Consider the following 22,328-nt stretch of genomic DNA (forward strand, 5'->3'; position numbering starts at 1 on the left):
GCAAGCCGCAGGGGAAGCAAAAGCGAGCGGAGAGGGGAAGGAAAACAAGGGTGAGAAAGAGAGGGAAAGGGGGAAAGGCAGAGTGGGGTGGGAGAGATGGCAGGGGGAAGAGAGAGAGAGCGGAAGAAAGGAAAAAAGCCAAGACAGGAAGAAGGATAGAGGAGGGTAAAGGCCCGACGCCGAAGTAGGGTCCTCGTCTCCCCACGCGCTTCTTCCCCGGGGTTGCAGATGCCGCCTCGGACCAGCCGGCCTGTCGTCCCCGGACTCCGCCGTCCCCTGTCAAATGGGAGGTGGAAGCCCTTGGCCTGGCCTTTCCCACAGTCGCTGTCGTGCCGGCTGCCACGGCTTTCTTGAAAACAGGGAGGTCTGGCACTCTTGAACCTGAGGTCAAAGACAAGAGGGTGCGAAAGAATGGCCTTCAGGCCGGGGTAAGAAACCAGGGCAACCGAGCTCTTAATGTGATAAAAGGGCTTTATCTAGAAGCACTTAAACAAAACACACAAGCCTGGGAGAAGAGGCTGTGTCAAGTATCCGCTATGGCCATGGGGGAAACTGCAAATCCCTGACACAATATAAAGGCTCTTTCTTTCTCCTGAGTAATCAGTGGCAATAGATCAGTGTGCTGTAGGGTCATACAGGCAGCTGCAGGTTATCTTCCATACAGGTAGAGGCTGGGGCATGATGGATTTACCTTGGCCACGGGCTGGGAGCCAGCTTGCTGGCAGTAGGAATTCATGCGAGCGCTTAGCCCCAGATAAGGAGAAGGCAGGCCTGGCGGCGAGTGGTTAAAAGGCAGGCAAGCGCAGCCGCAGAGAAGGTGTGGAGCTTGGGTGTAAATTCGCGGGACGTGAGAAGGATAACGAAGATGACCAAGGATGGCGGGTAGCAAAGCCCCGTCTCCTGGAGATGCCATCACCTGGACTCATGGGCTTGGCTCTTATCTTGGCTTTGATGGAGGGTCACCTCTGAGCATCTGGCCACCTGAAGTTAATGACCAAACTCGCGTTGGCTTCAGGACGGCGCCCCAGGGAACTCGGAGGGGCCGTGCATGGGTACCGTGGCCTCGGTTTGTGCAGAAAAAGAGTGGAAAGTGGGGCTGAATCCTGCCTGCCCTGTGAGGTGAGCCAGGTCAACTCGGGGTCAAGGAGGACCTCGGGATTTATCGCCTGGAGGACAAAGTACTTGTGTGAGCTGAAGGCATGGGGGGTGTGAAACAAAGAGGCCTTGTTACCCAGGAGGAAGCTAAACGACACACAGTAGAAAATGAGGGTGCGGCCGGGAGATGAGAGGGCCAGACCAGGCAGGAGAGCGAGCGAGGGTGAATCCATGCTGGAGGTGGAGAGTTGGCTCAGCCTAGTTGGCTCAGCAGAAGGCAGGGCAAGGGGCCACCTTAAGAAATGCTAAGGTACTAAGAAATGGAAATACTCCCAGACCTCTAGGGTAGCAAGCGGTGGGATCACCTGTGTGCAGCAGCCTCCGCTCTGCACGAGAGCAAGGACTCCCGAGCTCAAATCCTGCACTCTGCAGCACTGGTCCACGGGGGCGAGGGCTCTGTGTCTGCATCCTTGCTTGGAGACTCAGCCTGTCCCAGCAAAAGCACAACCCCTCTGTGAATAAATGGCTGGCACTATCCCCTAACACCCGTCCCTCCCTGCAAGCCGAGCCCCCGTTCCCAGCCAACAAGTCCCCCTCTGCAGCAGTTTGTCTCGTGTTAGCTTTTAGGGAGGAGATGGGGAGAGCTCGGAGCAATGTGAGTTGAGCTGGTTGTTTCCCGGGCTCTGAACAGTCAGGTACCTGCTCTGATTAGGTTTTTGCCTTTGTCCCATGTATCCAGGGTGCAGTCCTGCCCCCGTTTCTCTCTAGGGGTCTGATTGCTCAGTGAGGGACAGGGGCCTACCCCTCTAACTCGGGGAGGGGGGATACCCCCCTCTCAGCAAGATTGCCTCTGTCATCCCAGGGCTCATCTCCCGTTGCACCTCTTTCTGGGCATGGCAAGGAGCATTTTGCAGCTCCCGCCGGCGGAGTCTTCTGGGAGATGCCACACGGTGGGACCTGGGGATTTGGGAGGGCGGGATTCTGGCATCCCCTCGCCCCAGGCTGGAAACCTGCTCTCTGGAAGCGTCGCTCACTTGGGAAGGGCAGGAGGTGGCCCTCCGTCCCCGGAGGGTGCAAGCTGCAGCGCACCCAGCATGCCGTGGAGCCGCGAGGACATGAATTTTCTCTCAGCCCAGACACCCCTGCCAGGCTGTTATTTTTACGTGCTCTCCCTTTTGACTCCATCTGTCTGCATGGGGCTGCCGCTCCATGCCAAGAGGGTCTGCGGGACCGCCAGGGTCACGACTGCCCCATTACGGGGCGAGATTTATCATTGGCAGGTGTGCTGCAGGATGGTATATTATCCAGGATTATGAACTGTAACAGGATAATCTCTCTAATGTAATTCAAGCTCTTGACATGGCTTATGGGTCCTTAATGTACCTCAGACTGAAGAATTACAAGAACATTCTTCCCCCTCCCTACCTTGTCAGCTCCTAAATGATTTAGGCAATCGCCTGAAGCCAGATCTTGGCCTCCAGTCATAACTCAGTGCAGCTCAGTAAATATGATGGGGAAGGAGTTTTCCCTGCTTTTGCGCTCCCCTTTCCTTCCACTGTACTCAGCCCTCACCTGCCCAGGGCAAGGGGAAAAGCCACCGTGCTAACAGAGACTGTTTCTCCCCACTCCTCCTTCTCCAGGGCTTTCCTGTTGTTTGATAGCCCTACCTTTCAGGGATAAGTAGCTGCCATGCAAACACCGACGACAGCTCAAACAGCGCATGATGTCATCCTCTGTACCAGACCCCTTCACATCTTGGTAGCTGCTGCACCCGAAAGATAAACCTTTCTGCTGAGGGACTCTTGCAGAGAGGGTCTAGCTGGCGGATCCTTGATTATCACCCCCTCGGCGTGCTAGTAGCGTGGCCATCAAAGGGCAATCACCCGATAATGCATGGATGTTCCCCATCACACCCTCAGCTACATCCCAATGTACCGCGTCTTGGGTAAGACTGTCGGGTGACAGTGATGTCAGGGGGCTGACTCGTACTGGGGTGCGCGTGTCAGGCAGTGCTGAGTACTTAGCTCCCCAGAAATAAGGTGCTTTAAGTTATCTTATGTCAGGTATCTGAAGGCAGTAGCCACTTCTGGAGCTCTTGATTTCCTAGTGATTCTCAACCAGGGTGCCACAGCGCTCTAGGGTTGAGATCCTTTTAAGGATACCTTTGGGCACTGTGCTGTTCAGCTCTGTTCGGTGTGCAAACACCTACACGGGATTCACAAGATCAACCCAGAGGTTTCAAACAGGCATCAGTAGTGTCAGAAATATTCTGCCCTGCTGTGGGCTTCCTGAGTTCTTTGCAACAGAAGACTTGCTCTGTTATTTTTTCTGTAATCAAGAAAGGAGTGAAAGCGAAGAGCTGGCATTTTCCAAGGGGCGCCTTGAGTGTAAAGAGGTTGAGAACCACAGCTCTAGCCCATCAGAGTAACCCATCCTTAACCGACACGTGCATGCTTATAAGGTCATTGGAAACACCAACCCTACCCTAATGGAAGAACGAGATCTTCTTAGTTCACGGGAAAAGACAGATACCCAACAGCCTAGTAATTTTTTTCCTGGAAGATACAGGATTAGAAATCTCACCAGCCAAGCTTCCTCAAGCCAGCAGCTCTCTGTTCACTCTCTTCCTCTCACTCCCTGCACTGGAAGCCTCCGAGAGGCAGCAGCATCTCAGGCACAGAGCGAGAGTCGGACGAGCTGGGTTTTGCTCCTGGCTCAGCCAGCGACCTGCTGGGTGACCAGTCACTTCACCTCCCTCTGCCTCCGTCTCCGCGTCCAGCATCCATCTGTCTTGCCTCTGCATATGGTAAGCTGTGCTAGGCAGGGACTATCTTCCATGTAGACCCCCACCCCCTTTCCAGTCTTCCCGGGGCTTCCTGATGCAGCAATGGCACAAATCATTGCGTTATCCTGTCCTTCCTTTCTAACGTCTCACTTAACCTTCAGGTAACCAGCAAAGCTTCCCAATGAATCACTGTTTAGATCATGAGCAGGTCAACAGTCTGGGACAAAATAGCTTTCCCTATTGTGTCAATGATGGCTATTTTTCACCAGTGTCCGTGGTGCTCTATTTCTCGTTCTGTATTAATAGAACATATTTCAAGTGTTTACAGTCGACTTGCAATGCCGCATCTCTGCTCAGTGTCTTCTCTTTAAGAAAGCTGGGCTTGTTTTTTTGGGCCTTTTTTTTTTTTTCCAGTGGAGGACAAGTTGGTTCATTTCCCAGAAAAGGCGTGTCAAGGTAGAGCGCTGAAAAGACAGGGAAATAAAGGGAGAGAGAATCAGGTAATAAGCCGAGATGAGAGGAAGGAAAGAGAGAGAATGTGGGTGTAACAGCGAAAGAATAAGGAGCAGGACAAGAATAATGAGTGAGGAGAAGTCAGTGCAGAGCTAGAAAGAGAGCAGGGATTTTCACTGTACAGTTGAGGTGTCTTTGTGCCAATCCCAAGGTTCAAACACCCCCGAACTTTTGGAAAGTTCAGATCCAAAAGCAAACCCTGTAACATGGCTCACATGCGGTTGTGGGAGGTCTGTAGCTGGTGACAGCTGAAGGACCTCAGGCCTAAGCCCTCTGGGGCACAGGCTGTCTAAAAGAAAGGGCTGTGTTTGTGGCACAGTAATATCCTGGTCCCTAGTTAGGGCCCTGCGATAACACAACTAATAAATCACATTAAGCTCAGCCTCTCTGGAACAGCCTTGGATCTTTCTCTCATCCCTGGGTCCCAGCACCTCCTCTTGACCTCTTCTCATCTTCTGATGACTAGGTCCCATCAGGCCTGATTATTCAGTTACCAGTCTTTTCTTCTGGCCCGCTCTTCCACCTTTTTAGTTTGGTCTTCAGTGGGACGGGCATCCTCTGTGCCATGCCAGGTTACTTGTAGGCTTTGCACACAGTGCACATAGCTCGAAATGTGTGCACTGTCAGAATAGCTTAGGCACAATTTCATCCCTGCCAAATACACGAGCCACCGAGCAGGGGCCAGTGGGAGATCTGCCGAAGGAGCTTGGCTCGATGCAACATAAAATCTCCACTACAATTTGCTTCCAGTGGCAGCATCTGCACGGGTCATGGAGACTGAACAACTGTTTCATGGGGAATAGCCGTCCCTCCAGGTCAGGTCTGAGGCCTGTTGGCAGCGGGCATTGGGCAGCCGTGGAGAAACAGATGCTGGTCTCCGGGTCTGTCTTGTCTGCATTTGTGTAAGACTGAAAACCACTGAATTGATTAAAATGGTCTGAGGGGAAACTAAAGGAAGCCTGCCCATTGCCATGAGTTTGCCTTGTGGACACACTGTCCATGCTTATCTTGGGGAAACCTGGTCTTATGCTTAAGATGCGACCTTGAGACTCAAGAGACATGGGTTTTGCCCTAAAGGCCCCCTGGGGATCATGGAGAAGTCCCTTCTCTTGGTGGAGACTGGACACGCACCGTGCTGGGGTTATTTGACCCCAGCAGTCTTTCCTGCCCCATGATCTCATGAGACCCTTCCAGCCCTAAACATCTGTGTGTGAATCTGTGCCATTGGTTCAACTTTATAAAAGGGGCTACCGATACTCACTGTACCTGTCTGACAGAAGAGGTTGTGAGACTGGATCAACTGGTGGCACTGAAACCCATGGGGATCCTTTCCTGGAAGAGGCTGTTGAAGCACAGCATCTGTCTCCATAGCTGGGCTGCATGGGGGTTTAGGGAGGCCGGCAGGCAGCGGGGTAAGGCACCGTCCTGGGTGTTACAGGTGGGGAGTGGCTGAGAGAGAGAAACACTTGCAATCCGGGACCGTCCAGGCGGGTCTTTTTGCGTGTTAGCCCATCGCCTCCTGAACTCTCCCCGCTTTCTGCCACGCGCTTTTGTCCGTCGAGTCAGCAGCGTGCTGGAAAGCGGGTGTCAGCGTTCAACAAGGAGCATGTGGAGCAGGGGGAGCCTGTGCCCGTGACATCGAATCCGGCTTTCCCTACCCTGAGCATCCTGGACCCCGTTCTCCTGCTTCATCCTTCTTGACCCCTCTCCATCGCTCTCCTCCCCTGTCCTCTTTCCCATCACCCAATATTTCACGTCTCCACTAGGAGGAGCTGGCCAATCTCAGCCCAAACTTTTACCTCCTGATACAACTGCTTTGGTGACCTCTCTGAGGTCAGAAGGGATGACAACCTCCCCCCCCCCCCCCAAGCAAAAAAAAAACCCCAGAGATTAAGAACAGGAACTGGAGGGATACAGCTTCCACCCGGCCACTGACGCTTAAAATAAACATCAGAAATGCAGCGCGGGGAGGGAGTCCGCCATGGCCGGGGAAGGAGAGTGACTTTGAAGAAACCAGTGCTTTCATGTGATGGGTTTAAACTTAGCCGTGGCTTAGCTACCTGTGGCTTTGCTGCGGTGATGCTTTAAGAGTGGGTTTGCCCTTTTTTCATCTGTTTTCCACATCAGAGGGAGAGGTGGGGCAAAGAAGGGAGTGGGGAAAGAAAAGGGAAGAAAGTAATAATGAATGAAGGACTGCACGAATGGATAATATATTGAAAGATGAATAACCCAAGACAGAGACTGATCCCAGCAAAGAGAGAGGTGAGGAAAAGGTGGTACCTAGGGCTGAAGGCAACTTAATTTTAAGCTACCAACCTTGCAGGGAGTCTAGGCTCTGGCTCCCTGTCCTGCCCGGAGCCCCTGTGGCATCAGGGGTCTCTGTGTTGGGTCCATTGCATGGTTGGGGACTCAGACTGACAGCTACCAAAATTACAGGGGCTCTTTGAGGCAGAGGAGTCCTTTGCATCTCTCATGTTCGTACGGTGCCTCCTGTCACCTCTCCTCCTGGGTGAGAGGGTGGCAGGTCCCTCTCCACCTCGTCTGTGGGGTGATACAGCCTCCTCTAAAGCCGCTGTCCCCAGTCTGGGGAGAGACAGACACTAGCACGGCAGGGTCCTGATCCCTGACCGGGGCCCACCCCAATGCTCCCAAATCCTTAGCTGCTGAAACCCTTTAAATGGAGTTTGAGGTTGGATGAGCAGAGAAAGTTGCACCAGTTAGTAGGGTCTCCTCGGCTGGGGGCAGGGTTTGGGACAGCCGCTTTAGCTGCTCCATAAATCGGCGTACTGGAAGCAAGGGAGCGAAGTAAATGGGAAAGACAAAAACGAGGAAGTTGTTGGAAGAGAAGCAGAACAGCTGATGGGAAACAATGAGGCCTTTGTAAACGTTTCAAGGGGAGACGGCAAGAAAAGACAGGAGATGCGTGAGTGCCTGTGCAGAGGCTCAAGGAGCATAACAAGAAAGCAGAGAGTGTCCTCTTGAAATCTAGAGGCAGTGCGTGTCTTGTTGAAGCATGACGCCCTCTCTGATCCCCTGCCTGTGGGCCAGCGTACCATCCAGTGCAATTCAGGCAGCTGTATTTACTGTTGCTATTTGTTGTTGCCCTGGCAGCTCCCGCGGATGTGAATTTTCTGTGTCACTGGCTGGGAGGATTCTGAGCAGGTTTTTGATAATGTGTTTTTTGTAAAACAGGGTGAGAGAGAGAGAGAGACAGAGAGGAGCTACAGGCTATAAACACATTGTGCTGGGGCGCTTAACTCCTTGGCTGCCACAGCCGGCCGCGCGCCTGGAGCTAGAGCAGCCGAGAGGGTTTCCTCGGCTGTTAGGGTTTCACGGGCTGACTGCAGGGTGGGGGACAGGTGCGTGATGAGGATGAGAGCGATAATCGTAGGGATGACAACAGTAATAATAATATTGTAACTCTTGCCCGCTCTCGTGGAAGCGATCGTACCGAGATCGTCTCTCTGCAGTATTTAGTATCATTCTGAATTCCCTTCTATAGGGTCGTTTCTATAGGACCCTCTAGGTTTCATCCCTGTTATTAAATTTTTACCGGGGTCTCAGCCTTTCCCGAAGGCTCCTCGGAGCTTTCTCATTTACACTTGCTCAGGGCTTTTCCATTCGACTTCCCGGGGCCGGTGAATTGGCTTTGCTGAGCAAGTGAGTGAATGATCACTGGGAGTTTTTTCACTCCTGATCTCTCGTGGCTAAAGGCGGCTGAATTATTTTGGACCAGGGCTGCTGGTAAATGTCCGTGGCATTTCTGCTAGGCTGTCTTACCCTTATAGAGATGTCAGACAATCACTTAACCCCAAGTATCAAGAAATTAAACCCCAGTCGTCCTTCTCTGACAGGCAATAATAACCCTCTTCCCTGTGAGTGCACTCCATTAACTCACTGCAGCTCATCACTACCCCATTAGCTCACCTCCGTCCACAGGCACCACCTTTTTCTCCCACCTCAGCTGAGGGGCCTCTCTCTCAGCTGCTCTGTGCCTCAGTTTCTCCATCCATCAAAGGGGAGAAGAGGGGTGGAAGAAGCAAATGAAGCACTGAGCAAAGCTACTGGTGTCCCTCAGCAGCTGAGTGCCACCCCCGGGCAGGTAAAGGTCGCCTAGCACATAGCCGCAGCCAGGCCTGCAGGCAGGGGACAAAGCGCGTCCAGATGGAGGCCCGAGGCTCCTGCCACTTGAAAGCAAATCGGGCAAGTGCCGAGGTTTTGATCTCGCCATAAATAAACTCAAAATCGGAGCGTAATCCTCCCCTCCTTTGTTCGCAGGCAAGCAGAGAGGCGCAGTGGCTGTCCCCTCCCCGCGCTGCCTGCCAGATCTAGCAACTTGCAGGGAAACCATCATAATTCGTTCTTTTTTGGTTTCTGCTCTGGGTAATTAGTGTATCATGAGGAGATAGTGTTTGGGGACGGGAGGGAGAAGCTGTTTATACAGTGAGATCACTGGCAAAGCATCTTCGAACTGTCCGCTCCTTCCCGGGCCGCACCTCAGAGTTAACTCCTGCCATGCCATGCCGTGCCATGCAAGAGAGAGGTTACCCAAGCCAGCATTTCTAGTCTCCTCCCCAGGTGGCACCTTGGAGGTGGTGATCCATTCTTCTGTCGGGCAGAAAGGGAGGGCATTTGTGTCTCGGCTGCCACCTGGCTTCAAACTCACGTTGCGGGGGGAGGAGGAGACTCCTGCCGCCCCTTGTTTCCAGGCTGGAGCAAAGCATCCAACACGGGTCGCACGCCTTTTTGCAAACAGAGCTTGCCAGACCTTGCACCCCAACAAGCGTCTCTTGTGCAAGAGGGGGAAACCGAGGCATGGACAGGGAGGGGAAGCAACTGGACTAGGGTCACGTGGCAAGTCAGCGTCAGGGCCCGATCCAATGCACCACGCTCCTCTTTCCCCTGTCTACGGTAACAGTATACTTCTCCTGTCACCAAGCCACCAAAGGAGCTGCCAGTCGCCTTCACCTTCCCGTGCATCCACCTGGCCGAGCTTTGCACTTAACCCTTTTCTCACCAGAGCAGAAAGACTGTGGGAGCCAGCCAGGTTGGCACAAGACAGACACAGCTAATTGGCAGGGCCCTACGCCAGCTGCATTTAGCTCCGACCTCCCGAAGGGCGTTTGTGTTGGGGGCTGGGTGGGGAGCAGGGAGTCGCATTTCTCGCCCCGTGGGGATCTCTTGGTGGGCGTTGCGTCTTTATTCTGTGCCTTTTTTTAGCCCTTTGGGAGCACAGCCTCATTCCCTGGATGCCATTCAAGTAGCTGCTCACCCGCTTCCTGTTCGGTTGTCAGAGGCGGAGGCAGTTGTCATCACCTGCTTTCATTTTCCCGGCTCTGGGATTTCCCAGGTAAAGCAGGGAACTCCCTTGGCCGCGACACGTTCCAGCAATCTGCACAGCAACCCGGGGCAGGGCGGCACGAGGGCCACGGAGCCACTATGAAGGGGTCCTGGAGGCAGCCGGAGCACAGCGACGGCTTCCCTCCAGGTGTGGCCTGGCAGCTTCTCGACTGGGCCGCTTGGCTCCTGGAGCCCGTGGCTGCTTGAGAAGAACCAGGTTGAGGGGGCCCAGGGGAAGGAGCCCGGCCAGGAGCGTGCACTCACTATCGGGACAGGCTGCGCATGGTGTTCGTCTCTCCGGAGATCTGGGTTTCTTCTTTCTCAATGGTTTTGACTCATTTCCTCGACTCGCAGTCAGATATTTATTTAACCTTGCAGCCGAGCGGCGTGGGGAATGCCAAGTTCGGGGGCTGCAAGCACTCTTGCTGAGGCTGTGTTTACATATACAGGCACACGCGCATCGCACGCACGCACGCACAGGCACCGAGGGCCTTTGCAGCCGTGCCCGCGTGGGACCCACCCCCGCACAAGTGCACACGCGTGTACTGTGCCACGCACACAGCCCATAGATGGGGAGGCGAGATAGTAAAACGTGTTGCAAAGGTATGCGTGAGCCCGTAGCACAGATAGACATATACATAAAATACACAGCACACGCTGTACATAAATGTATACACGTGGCCATATGCCTGCAGTACTTACACACCGCCACGCACATTGCACAGGCTTGCACCGTGTAGGCCCACCAAATGCACCATGTTCATATATTGGGAAATATTTTTCTGTCTGGCAAAGTTTGTTCCAAGTTTACAGAAGTCCATCACTGGGTTATAAACTCCCCCCATTTAACCCCGCCAGCCCAGGGCCCAGCTAAGTGAGCGAGGTTCGGACCTTAACCCCAAAGCTCTCACACCTGCAGTGGAGTCTCCTCAGGATGTGCGAGTGGAAAGGTCTCCCCGGCCCTTCTGGAGTGAGACAGCAGCGGTGGCTTTTGGCTCCAACCCAGCTCCTTCACGGTGGTGTTTGCCTACCTAGTTCACATGTCACTAGCCGCCACTGAGGGCTGGGTTACAACAGGAGCTGGGGTCCAAAGTTGCTCTCTTGGAAGAGCAAAGGTCCACTTGGTCCACTAAAGAAATGTGGTGTGAAGCACAGCAGATCTTTAACAGCGCACAAGCGTTTCGTACAGACGCAAGGCTGACAAACGGGGATGAGGGCTCTTCAATAAGTAGAAGCAGCCAGCAAGTCGATGAATGTAGCCCAGTCTTCCGCTGACAACTTGGAGGAGAAGGTGCACCCAGGTGAGTCCCGGTCCCAGCCTCCTACAGAACAGTGTTGGAGTATTAAAGTCCATTCTCAGAAAGAAAAGCATCCCCGTCTTTACACCATTTCCCATAGCAAGAGCTGCCTTTGGATTTTAAACAGCTTTTGCCTCCACCAGCGGAAAGCAAACAGCTAAAAACCACTGGACGGAGGCCACACTAATTCAGTCCCTGCATCACATGCCAGTGACATCGCCTCCTCCTTTGAGCAGGAAACAAATGACAGCATGGACTTCCTGCGAGAGCAGGGGATGCAAGGACCAGCGGGAGAAAACCTGCCCGTGGTTTCTCTCGGCATGTAGGTATTCATGGTGGAAGTTGTTCACATCAGGGAAGACGATCGAGGGGACATTGCCACTGAACGACGCCACTGGAAGAGCTCTTGGGGAAAGGGGTTTGCGATGGCTCGTGCCAAAACAGCGCATGCCCCCAAAAAGCTGCTGGGGTGTGTTCCTCATACCATGTCGCACATGTGCCCATGAAAAGCAGTGGGTGGTTTTGAGTTAGCACAGCAATGTTGAATCTGGAGCCAAAGAAATGGAAAGAGCCCCATTTACTTAGGTCGGCTTTGGATCCAGCCCTAAATCACGGGGAAGTAGCTATCAAACCTTCATGCAGGCAGCTGAAATAAGTGAAATTCTATCCAGGTGCTAAAGATCTTGAAGCCGGGACGGAATTTTCTTTCCCTTTGGTCCCGGAGCCACAATAGCAGTTTTATTTCAACCACATTCTGCCCAAAGCTGGTGGAAATTTTTTATTAATTTCTTTTAAAAGAAGCCGTTTGAAGTTGGAGGTGGCCACTCTGCAAAGCGCCCGCATGGAGCCACATCTGTGCCCGTCGCCTGGCGTGTGTAAAACCCACCGCGTGTGCTGTGGGGGATTAACCCCTTCTGTGCGGCTGGGGGACTTAACCCCCTGGCTGCTGGCTGCAGAGTTTTATCTGTCCCGCTCAACGGCAGAAGCAGAGGCAACGAATGCAACATCATCGTTAGCGTTGGCCAAGGGAGCACTTGGGGCAGGACTTTGTCCAGTGAGCCAAGGAGGGCTGGAGGAAGCTGGCAGCACTCTTGAAAATGCAAAGCCCTGTCACTGTCCACTGCTTTTATTTTAAAGGCGCTTGAGCTTAAGTAATTCATATTGTTCTGCCGTCTAGCTCCGCACCTATCTGTCCACCTACCTGCCTACATTTTACTGTAGGGATAGAAGCCACATTATCGCAACTAGTGTACGTCCCTGGGTTTGTACACTATGACCATCACCGCAGCATCTACAGCCCAGCAGCCAACTCCCTTGATCCCAGCCGTGCGCTTCACCAGCACCCAAGGCTGCCGGGCCGCTGGCTCCTGTGCCATGTTGCCGGTCCTTTGGCACTAGCAGGTCGTTCCCGGAAACCTGCTTTCCAGAGTTTAGTATTTCAGGGAACGAGGTCCCCCGGCTGTTGGCTTGGGGCTCCTGCCAGGGGTGGAAGGGATTGGGGGAAGCGGATGCGGCTGCTGTTCATTAACCCATGCCTTGCGAGGGGGGTGTCCGAGCGCCGTTGGAAAAGGCAAGCGACAGAACGGGCGGCTCCAACTCGCTGCGGCAGCTCTGGAGATGTTCAGTCTACCTCGTGCGGTGCTTCTGCTTCCTGGCCTCACGTCTCTCCTTCCTGGCCTCATAGGTGCCTACAGGGAAACCGTGTCTCCCTGGGCTTCTGTAAGGGGGAAGATGGATTTACAGCCAGTTTGGGCACAGTGGAAAACAAGTGCGGGACCCTGCAAATCTCCAGCCTATACCTCACGGGTTAAGTGAGCGGAGAGAGCCGTGTGTTAAGGTCAACAAAAGCTGCACCTGCCCACAGGCTCCTGTGTGCGGCAGCACAATCGATGGCTTGTTCCTTTCATAAGTGCCGTTGGAGCGCGATGCCCAGGCCCCACGCCAGCCTGCTGATCACATAAAATATTATTTGTGTTTAAAAATTCCAGTAATTGACTATGCACTGGTTTTTTCCAAGCCGGCTGCCAAGGGCAGTAAAATCAAAATCTGTCCCAGGTTATTTTCATCATGCAAATTCCCATTTCTGTAAACAGGAGTAAGCGGCGGGGCCTGCTGCTTCCAGCAGCTCTCAGCCGCGCGCCTGGGCCCACTTCCAGGCTGTGGCAGGGAGCTCGTCTGAGTCGGAGGAGAGGCATGGAGCCGGCTGAGAGGCGGCTGGGGGTGGAAGCGGGGTTGGCGGCGGGGAGCTCTGCATTGCAAGGTGCAGCAGGTTTCAGCAGCCTCCAGGATCAAGCTGCCCTGACTGTTTGCCTGGAGGTGGGGTGAGAGCTTAGTGATGGATTTGCACAGGGTGTAAATGTCCTTTCAGAGCTGGAGTCAGACTTCGCTAGTTCCTGGACCCAACAGGTTCAACTCATGGTTCCTCCTGACCCAGCCGGCTCTTCCTTCCAGCCCAACCCCTCCAAGCCCTCCTTCCTCGAGATCCTTCTCCCGTTCTTGGTCAGTCCTGGAGATCTGACCTTCCTGAGTCCCGCAACTCAGCCCAGGGGCCTTCGTAACCCCACTGGGGACCCGCAGCTTTGTCAGGCGCTGCTCTGATTGTGTTTCCTACTGCCAGCTCTCGTTTCCTTGCAGTCATGGCCCCTTGTGCCTTCACCTGTCCCATGGGAAGGGGCTATCTCTTCCCGCAGAGCTGTGTGACACAGTGGACTTCCCTCTGCAGGTCACACGGGAATTTGAGCAACTGTGGATGACTTAAAACTCACATCACCCTGGAAGGCTGCCTGTGTACACATGAGCCATTGCACAAAGGGGCGTTTGCACACTTAAAGCCCCAGGGTGACAGGGAATCATTGTGCAGTTCACTGTAACTGTAGTTGGTTGGATTTTCATCTTCACTTCCTATCATCTGAGCTCCACCCCGGGCTCCCCATGAACACCTTTGATAGTGTAGTCGATTCCGCGCAGGCTGTTTCAGTCTGGATTGGATCAATCCAGACTGAAATGGGACCAATCCAGCTGTTTTCAATCCGTAGAACCCAGAGGTTCTAGTTTTGGAGAAGGAGGTTATTTCGATTGGGGTTGGGAATCTGAACATCCCCAAAGTTATTTTGTGTTTGGCTCCCCCTCCCCTAGTCAACCAGCAATCATTAGAGATGATGGGAGAGTCTCACAAGTCACACTCAGATAAGTGTGCAAAGGCCCAGATACAGTCTGGAGCTATTCTGAACATCCCGAGCCTGCAGCCACATGGCTAGATGTCTCACACGAACAGCAGATTCAGTGGAGGAGATGCATGCAGCCACCTGGCTTCTGCCCAGGGTGGAGATCTTACCTGGATGTTGGTACTTTTGCTTCTGTCCCCAGCCAAAATCAGGATGTGGCTAATGGAGCAACAGAGCTGGCATTAAACTACCCAGAACCTTCCTACAAATTTGGGTTGACCTTGGTGCCCGTGTAGGGTGCGGGTCCAAGGGAAAGAGGGGGAATCTTCTAATGCCTTTTGGCCAGAAGTAGTCTGCAAAAGTTGCTCTAAAGTGATTAGAGAGGGGCATGAATTGGAGCACTCGCCCCCGATGCTCCCTTAGCTTTGAGGACACCTGGGATCTCAGCCTGGTCCAAACTTTGGAGCTGGAATACTGTGTCCAAACGCAGCTGGACCCTAGGGAAGCCTGGAGCAGCATCTGAAGTCGGGTCCTAACCTAAGGGCTCAGAGCTCCTTCTCCAGCAGTTGCGTGATGCTTGTGCTCCTGAGGGTCGGAGTCGGCGTTTGACCTGTGGAACTCACTGCAACAAGATCTCCCCAGAGCTGAGACTGTAGCAGGATTCAAAAAAGCATCAGAAGATATATGGATGAGAAGAGTCTCTGAGGCTCCATTAAATAGGCTAAGAAGCTGCAAGAGATATCAATTCTCATGCTTCAGGGCATATGTCAGCCACTGTCTACTTAGGATTAGGGAGAAACTTTCCTGATGGGTGGCTTATTCCATAAGTGTCCATTAGGAAGTCTTTCGCACCTTCCTCAGGTGAGTGAGATAAAGCCAGCGCGGGAGATGAGACATTACATTAGATGGGCCGCTGATCAGGTCTCAAACAGCAGTCCCTGTGTTCCAGCGAGACTCTTGCTTTTGCTCACGGAGATGATACTTTATCCTCTTAAAGCTCCAGAGAGGGGAACCTTGCTCAGAATTCACATCTGTATTGGAAACCAGTCAACACAGGAAAAGCTATCCACATGGAGACGTAATGTGGTTTTGATTGTGGAGAAGAGTGCACACACATTAAAATATATTGGACAGTCTAATAGCAGCTTACACTTAATCTGCCTTTCATCCTGCTGTGCTTCGCAAACTTCGCCGAGCGTCTGGACAGACCATGCAGTTGTACTGAGTTAAAAGGGGGGTGAGTGTGTGTGTGGGGGGGTTATCACACGTGGAGCTGATCTGCAGTAACCATTTCCTCTGTCCACTCTATCCCACAGTAAATGGAAGCTAAATGGGTGCAATTTGGCAGTTGTTTTATACAGAGGTAAGCGCCTCCTGTTCGCCTTCTCGTTGCAGGATAGAGCATCCACATAAACAGGTACTGCCAATCAGCTCATTTGCAGTAATCTCCTATTTTGCTATCCCACCCTAAGCTGTTGTGTGGCACTGTTAACCAGCTGCTACTTCCCACCCCAGAGCTGGCTGCAGGCCACTAGCTAGTGATATGAGCAAGTAGCCTGTTATATATAGCAAGCGCTGCAAAGTTGCTGAACGCCGACGCATCTGCACTCTCCTCCGGGTTCCGATTTAGCAGGAGCTCCCCTAGTTACGTCAATCCGATACAGGCGTCGGCCAAGTCGGAATCCGGCCCGAGATCATCATCAAAAATGAACCCGAAACCCAAAGACTCCGGCGCATCGGATCCAGTTCTGGATTTGAGTTTTACAGCGGGGGCCCATCTTTGGCCAGTAGCACTCATTACTTACGTGACATGTTTCGTGTCTGTATGGATGACTGTTCGTATTTATTGTTTATACGGTGGCAGTGACTAACAGGCCCAGCTCAGGGATTGTAGGAGGCTTTGTACAAACAAGGACAGGAGAGGCTGAGGGTAGGAATCCTTGAAGGCACAGACTGTAAACACAACACATTTCAAATGAGACGCTGGTAACGGTGGGGATCAAAACTAACACATGTTGCACCAGCAGGCACAGGGGGAGGCAGCGTGTGTTTGTGCGCGGTGCGCGTGTGTGGAGTGAAGCTTTCAAAATACCTGATTAAAGCGTGGCTCCAGCCCCGTCAAATGGAACTGTGCTAATCTAATCACAATCCGTCTGGTAGTGCCACATCTATCCCAACACCTCCACCTCTTCATTTTCAATCAGCCTTAAATAGTACGTAATTATTAATGTCTACCAGCCTGTCAGCCGGAGCTGGGGATTCAGTTCGCTTTCAAGATCGACTAAACAGAGGCATTGATAGCAGCGGGATTGAGTACCAGGCTTAGATGACAGTATGCCATTTGCCCTCGATGTCAGTCATCACTCATTGCGCAGAGATGCGCTCAGATACGTGCTTATGTGGGCAAATCTGAGCGGGGGGCAACAGGAAAGTCGTGCGCAGAACCTGAAATCCAACTGGAGCGCAGCGCCTGGGGTGAAGTAACGGGAAGCTCCCGAGCAGCACTTGACAAAAGTGGGGCAGTATCAGTAGCCGTCCTCCCCACGTGGGAAACTGAGGCATGGATCTTTACTGGACACCACGCTGCAGCTGAGTGTTAGGACTTGAACTCAGACAGGGCTGCGACTGTCTCCCTCAGTCTGTTTGGACATGGCACATGGCACTAACTCTGCATCTAGTGCCTTAGTTATTAGACCCTACTGCATTCGCATTAGGGAGCGAACCGTTGTCATAAATCAACTGAAGCAAATCCCCAACTGGAACCAAGCAGCAGCAAAGAGAGACGGATGAGATGCCAAGCCATGGATCCCACTTCTGGAGCAACTCGATAGCATGCAAAGATTTGGATGTGATCCACCATGCATTGCTGGCATTCGCAGGTATAACGAGCTGGACCAAATCCTTGGCTAAGCCTTGAACTTTGAGAACTTGGGCCTAGGCTGGTATTCCAGCCCCAGCTCTGCCTGAAGATCAGCACATTTGACTTCCAAACCAGCTCTGTGTAGTTCCTCCGGGTCTCCTGATTTCACCCACCGTATTTCACTCTGAGATTTGACTGGGATCTCAGATGGAAGCTGGCTAGGCTCATCAATGATTATTATTTATTACTGGCATTGCAATAGCTCCCCAGGACCCTAATCTTGTAGCCAGGCCCCAATGTGTTAGGTGCTGTTCAGACAAATGATGTCCTCTGAGGTATGTGCAACTTCCCTACCCTCAAGAAACCCAGCCTCGTTCTGGAAACAGGCCAATTCCTACCGAAGTCGGAGGGAATGACTCTTTCTGAATTGAAACGGGTGCTGGATCACAGGCTTTGTGCCTAACAAGACAGTGTTTCCTAGGGGGTTGTAAGGAAAAATTCCCAGGATGTGGACATTTTTTCTCCAAAGCGTGGTGGTTTTGTTCATACACCTGAACCCAGAATTATCTAAGGCCTATACAATTTGGGTTTTGTTGCAGAAACAGTTTGGGTTTTGTCCATCCAGCTAAGCACCCGATGGAAGTCAAAGCTTGGGTAACAATGTACCCTGAATCTCTCGGGAAGTTTGGTTTCAGACTCTTCCACGGTTACAAGTTTGTGCTATTTGGATTCATCCCTACGTGCGGTCTGAGGTCCCCAGCTCCACTGAACTACGAGAACAAAATAACTCAGACTGCGTTACCATCTCTTGCAATTTTTCGTGAAACCCTCATGATATTCGGTGTTTTCCTTAAAGCTCCAGAAAGCATGCGATGATACAAGAATCTCAGATTTCTTTCTTTTTTATATACAAAAAGGTATATTTCCTCTCCTTGTAGCTGCGAAGATGACACGTGAGGACCCCAAAACCAGAAGGTTAAAAGAAAAGTAAAGCCCCCTGAGTTTTAAGCCAATCTCACTTTTCCGTGGGACTTGAGTCATGATTTTCTTGTGTTGGGGGTCAACAGTGTTGCACTGGGCATCCAAACCGAGTGACTGGAAACCAATCTGTGACCCATACAAAGCATCCAGACTTTTGTTCCTTTTCACATTTCTTGCCTCAACCTGAGCCAAATGTAGGAAAAGAAGAAAATGCTCACAGGATGGCAGCGTCAGGGAGCAGACTTTAAGAAGCAGAGCAATGATCAGACAGTAAATGCCTTGTGCGAGCTGCGTGAGCAGCCTCTGGATGTTTACAGAATAAGTTACCAAATAAGCAGCGTCTTGGGAATAACTTGTGAGCCCTTGAAACAAATATTCATTTTTTTGATCAGCGCTATCGATCTTTTGCTGGGCCTGGGTGCTTAGATGGATTTGGGGGTTGAAAGACGCTCCGTTGCAGTTCACAGTTTGTTCACAGACAAATCCCGCTGTTTTGTTTGTTTGGCGGCCTTTCTTCTTGGAGGAATCGGCACAGCATGTCCAGGTGAGAGAATGCGAGAGAGACGTTTTCACACCACTCTGGGCATTTAAAGCAGGGGAATTAAAGGGAGGCTGGATGGATTGGCAACAAGAATCGCTCCTCTCCTTTCAGCTCAGGCAAGGCTGTGATTTTGGTAGAAGACAAGGTAGCGGGTGTAGATCCGGTAGTGCTTTCCCCCAGCTGAGTCTGGCCCAGATGTTTAATGAGATGGGGATGAGTTTTATGATGAATTGAGCCCGGTGAAATGCTTGCCCAACCCTCTAAGCCACCCCAAACTTAGCTGGCATCATTACAGACCTGGCACTGTCACTGGGGTCAACAAAATGGCTTTTGAGGCCTCCAGACCTTTGAAGTAGACGTGGGTCTGAGGCACTCCGGATGTGTTTTCAGCCTCTCCCCGCATTTAGATTGACTGTCACTGGTTCAGAGACACCTTAGAAATATGTTCCCCGCCCTTAAATAGTATATTTCTGACCCATTCTTGGGCTCCCCTAACACCTCAAGGGTGAATAGGCATCCTGGGCTCATGGAGGGCATGCTGATGTGAGCATGAGGAGTCCCAGCCACGGACCTGCTCTAGGACCCCAACCCAATCAAGCCCCGTCTCTGGGCCTTTGTTCTCCTCTTCCCACATTTCACCTGCCTTGTTTATTTAATTCATAACCTCAGCGGAGCCAGGACTGCATATTATCATGTGTATGTGCTGTGTCTACCACAATGAGGCCTTGATATTGGGGCCTCCAGACAGTAATCTGTTACAGAGAATAATAAAATATATGGAAGTCGGGGATGTACGTCTATACAGTACACGGGGATGTCTCTGCTTCCCTTTCCACTCTGTCTTGTCTGTTTAGACTATAAGCTTTCAGGGCTGCGACTGTCTCCCTCAGTCTGTCTGGACATGGCACAGCACTATGGATCCCTAATAGTGGCCCCTCGGCAGAACTGGACTGTAAATAATAATACTCATTGTTGCCGTTTCTGGGGTGGATCCACTCTACGGACAAAGGCCCGACTAAAAGTTGGGATCAGCTCTGGAGATTGAATTTTGAAGGGGTGATATTTTTTATTTCCAGTCAGGCCCGGCACTCCTTTCCAGCAAACCTTGGCCCATGGATAGTTTTCCTTCAAAATATTAATAAATCAGTGGCTTCTCTTGGCTCCGATACAAAAGCTGGAGAATGGTCATGATTTATTGGCATGTGTTTGGTTAGAGATTTCAGGTTTGCTTAAAGGCAGTGGAAAATGTAGAGGATGCAAAACCAGCTGATTGAGAACCAAAGAAAATGTTACTTGGAGGGTAAGCCTTTTGGGGCCAGGGGCTGGCTTTTTGTTCTGTGTTTGTACAGCGCCTTGCACGGTGGGGCCTTGGTTCATGAGTGGACCTCCCAGGGGCTACCACAACGCAAATGATAAATCATCATCATGTGGAAAGGCTGTTTCAAGAGAACTTACCACATTCCTTGGGCTGTTCATCTCCAAAGACTGCGCTTTCTCCATCACATCTCCACACAACGATACTTTCAGGGGGTTCTTCAAGAAACTGGCATGTAGCCCTGCTCTTGGAGATAGCGCCCCAGAGCTTCCCTGTGAAAGAGCCATTTCCATACACTCAGTTTAACAATAAAGAGTTTGTGCTCACGGGATGCATGACAGCAGTATTGCCAACTCCCGTGATTTTATCACGAGCCTGACCATCGGAAAAAATAGGACCGATCCCTGCCTTTTCCCATTTAATCCACCCCACCAAAATCCCCGAAGCCCCCAGGTTCTGGTCGGACTCACCAGCCATGTTCGTTGAGCGATCTGAGGCTCAGGACAATGATCAAGTGAATGAATGTAGATGGAAATTGGACCCGGACTGCTAGAATCCTATTCTGTTGCTGCTCTCTGATATTGCCATAGCACTTTGCATCTTGAAGTTGTGCAGAGTACTTTATAAACTATTCAAACCGGAATAGGAGTTATTGCTCTCTACCATCATGTCTGGGGTAAAGTGCAGGCAGATCTATGCCCATGCGTCATCATTTAGGACAGGAAGGGAAGGAGAATTCTCTGATCCAGCTGAAATTGCACGCAGGCGTCTTAGCTCAGCAGGAACATAATTGGTTCAAAGCATATTAACTCTTGTGAAAAGAGCCCTGTGATTATTATATGGCTGCAAACGATCACGGGCTTGGTTCCACCACTTACCTGAAACAGATCATCTCGCTGTATGACACCTCTGCCCCCTACAAAGGTGGGGCATCGACTCAGACTGAGCCAGGCATTGGGACTGTTAGAAGAAATGTTGGATCTGTGTACGACTGGGGGGTGCCAGTTCCAGGCTTGTTTTAGGAACAAGGGCAGCTGCCGGCATCCCTCCATGCGCCCTCCAATAACCCGTGGCCTCCCTTTGTGCGGCCATCTCCCCTTCGTCCCGTCGTTTTAGCAAAATCTTTGGGGGCAGGACTCTGCTTGGGAACTGCTGCGCACATCTGTGGGGCCGTGGAAGTGATACAGAATATTGGCCAGCGATTCTCATCTCCTTCCAGCGCTGTTTGCTGCACAGTCGCACTATGGCAGCCTGTTAATACCATGCTGCAATGCCCTAAAACTTCCCGTGTTCCCAGGGACAGCCTGCTAATAAACACTGCCAGGCCCTGCAATTAAACGGCACTCCCAAGCACAGCGTTGTGATGCCCTACATACAAACTGCACAGTCCTGCCAGGACCAGCCCGCTGCTACGTCCGTGCAGTCCCTTGCAGTATCTCACCGAAAGCCATGATCTATCGCTGAACGCAGTGCTGCGTGGTATCACTGCCTATCCACGGAGCACTGCAGCGCCCTGTACTTGTAGGGACCGCGTGCCAGCCCATCCCCAGGGCACCCATCCTCACCCTGCTCCCTAGACATGTCTAAGGAAGCGCCTTCTTTTTCTCCCCCTCTCCCTCGCATCGTAATCAGCCAACTGGGCGGGCTGTGACCACGAGGGGGCATAGTGCTTGCACACTGCACGGTAGCACCCTGTGACTCAGCCAGGTCATAGTAGCCCAACCTTTTCATTTATTTCAGTGATTTTCTTTTTCTTTTTATTGTCTGGAATCATCTCTGGACACTGTTTTCCCTTTGATCTTGCCAAACTTTGGCATCGCTCCTAACATTTTAAAAAAAAAAGCAAGAGAAAAAAAAAAAAGCAAGCAAGAAAGGAAAGCCAGGCCTTTGTTCTCCGCAGCTGTCGTCGGGCTGTAGAGAAATCTCCACACAGGTATTAAACACTTACCATTGATCAAACAGCCAGCGGTCCGGTTTTATCTGCGTGTACCTGCCGAAGCCAGGGTTATTTGCACTAGAAATAATTTGGTTCCTGACATCTTGCTCAAGTCGAAGCGCCGGGTGGAACGTAACAGCAATGGAATTACGCGGATGGGACTCCACGCCCTGCTCCCGTCCCATAAAATAACACCGCTTCCCCCCACGACAGACCATTAACATAATGCCACAGGCCCCATCGATAGCACCACGCTCCCGGTCGTTGTTTGTTGCGGTGAGGCCGAGAGCCCGTATGGGATTACCCCATGCCCGGGGACGGCTTTTGAAGGCAATGATGCAATGTTGTGACACCGTCAGCACTTCGGGGCAGAGCTCTTGCGCTTTCCTGTGCCGGTGCCCCCTTCTCCCAGGGACAGGCCGGAGAGCTGTGGTGTGGTGCCCAGCATCCTCGCCCTTCCGCGCTCTCTGGGACAGTCTCCTATTGCATCTCCCCTGCAA

At 52.0% G+C, this 22,328-nt stretch overlaps 1 long non-coding RNA gene across 1 annotated transcript; it reads right to left on the bottom strand.

The window, feature by feature from the left end:
• Positions 1 to 10,048: 10,048 nt before the first annotated feature.
• Positions 10,049 to 22,103, bottom strand: LOC149853766 (uncharacterized). The gene is made up of 3 exons (XR_016438923.1): positions 21,841 to 22,103; positions 20,033 to 20,164; positions 10,049 to 11,055 (listed from the first exon to the last, which is right to left on the bottom strand). It is a non-coding gene; the product is annotated as an uncharacterized LOC149853766 (long non-coding RNA).
• Positions 22,104 to 22,328: the final 225 nt, after the last annotated feature.

This window comes from Crocodylus siamensis, chromosome 13 (assembly GCF_052110815.1).
Source record: "Crocodylus siamensis isolate JL-2025a chromosome 13, ASM5211081v1, whole genome shotgun sequence".
Classification (NCBI taxonomy): domain Eukaryota; kingdom Metazoa; phylum Chordata; order Crocodylia; family Crocodylidae; genus Crocodylus; species Crocodylus siamensis.